Source organism: Colossoma macropomum, unplaced genomic scaffold (genome assembly GCF_904425465.1).
Source record: "Colossoma macropomum unplaced genomic scaffold, Colossoma_macropomum, whole genome shotgun sequence".
Taxonomy (NCBI): Eukaryota; Metazoa; Chordata; class Actinopteri; order Characiformes; family Serrasalmidae; genus Colossoma; species Colossoma macropomum.
This window is the reverse complement of record NW_023494807.1, coordinates 27,597,806-27,599,922: the sequence shown is the minus strand read 5'-3', so window position 1 is coordinate 27,599,922 and position 2,117 is coordinate 27,597,806.

Sequence of the window (2,117 nt, the reverse complement as noted above, 5' to 3'; positions counted from 1 at the left end):
CAGGTACATTAAAGTGCCTGTACTGTATTTCAACCAGAAGTTCTGTCTGTTTCTAACTTGCCATTCAGGCGGCCAGTGCTTTTGTGAAAAGAGTATGTTTAGCTTTAGTTTTCTCACAACCATTTTCTTTCAGTTCTGCACTCCTAACAAACAACGAGAGAAATCTTCCTGAACTAAAACTGGATTTTTGAAGACCGTGGGAACCTTTTAAATGCTACTGTAAATTTACTGGAAAGAAATGGTGGAGGAAAACGCCAACACAGTGATCCCAAGACACAATAACATTATAGAGTTTTATAAAAATAGCTTTAGGATAAAACTTTGGGTTGAAATACAGTACAGAGTTGCCATAAGCTGAATATTCAGATTATTATGTATCAATGCAAAACAAACAAAATTGAAGTTCAGGTCTCTAAAAAGAAAAGAAAAACCCCTGTAATATTAAGGCAAAAGCTGTTAATATTCATACTGGTGCTTCACGAACATGTAGTTCCGACTCAAATATTACCTCACACAGTATTTTTCTTAACAAATGCAGTCAAAATGCTAACTATGCAAGGCAGATGAAGCTCAAAATGTAGACTGTTTTAACTCCAAGGTCAGGCATACATTCAGTATTGATTGTTTTTGGACACAAAACTAACAATCAGGGAATTATATGGATTTTTCTTACCTTATTTGAGCAAGTCTTCCAGATGCCTTGTAAGGAAAACCTTATGCAAAAATCCTATGAATGCGGAAGCCGGCGACTAGTTCACACAGGCAAGGGCTACAGAGGACAGTCGTTTTCATTCTTCTGCTGTCTCTGACACTCCTGACTGTAGAGTTCAGTGCTGTTAAAATAGACCTAAAAGCAGCAGGAAGCCTCCTAATTTCTGGCTGCATGCTAAAATTCCAATGGACCATCCAAGACGGGCTAACCAGAGGCTTCAAAATGTGGCACTGAAATCTCTATTTATTTTTTATATTTATTTATCAGTGACAGGGTTCACTATAAATAGCATTTTGTAACGCCTTTTTTAAAGAAATGTATAATTATCGGAAGCAGTGCCTTCCATAATTATGACAGTTATACTGTCGAAATGACAAAGCAGCATCTGCTACGGAGGTAAACCTGTTTCCAAAAAGCTACGGCCAAGGACAGTCCCGTTGCAATGACTTTTGCTAAGACTATACCTGAAGGAATATTTCTCAGTTTATTAGCCGAGGCGTGTTTGATGTCTGAAGTTTGCTTCTTTAGTTTTACGCTGGAGCTACGAGTAATTGAAGATGACTAGTAATGAAAGCTTAAGGTGAATTTCACTAATTTGTCAAGATTTCTGTATAATTAAATGCTTAAGATGTAAACAAAGTCATTCAGTGTGCTTTTAATGTGAAAGAGAAAGAGTCAGAATTGTTCATTGTGGTGGCGATAGGAACCAGACGTCTGAAGAGCTGAATGCTTCTAACAGAAAGTTGTTATACAGACGAAGTGGCTACGAATACTCGGCCTGATGTCTGAGACATTAAGTGCGTTTACATACACTTAATAATCTTATGAATGCAGAAAATCAGATTTTGTCAGTAATCCGATCAACGCGTTTACATGCACTTGAGTAATCAGATAATGGGGAAACTCTGAGACAGGCGATAATCAGATTTCTGCTTTGCAACCAGCCAATAAACACGCAGAAGAAGATGTGACGTAAACAGAATGTAAAACTCAAACTTCACATCACAGCTTCTTTTTTTTTTTTTTTTAATTGAGCCACTTTACCTGAAAATATGAATATACATCATCTCGAAGATGAAGAATATTTAAATCCTTCATTTCATCAAGTTGGTTTCAGTGTTGTTCCAAAAGTGTTTTGCTGCGTCTCGCGGCGACGCTGCTTGCTTATTTCCAGTACTGCCGTCTGTTTTCACATGCGCAGACTGTGAAATGCGAAAGAAATCAGAGTAAGAGTTCACATGCACTGAGAAATCTGATTACTGAGCTTAAATCCATTATCAGATTCCTTTATCGGATTTCTAGACCTTACTCTAACAAATCGGAGTGCGCTGTTTAAATGACCATTTGAGTAATCACGTAACTGCAGAAATCCCATTATGATCATATTATTGAGGGCATGTAAACA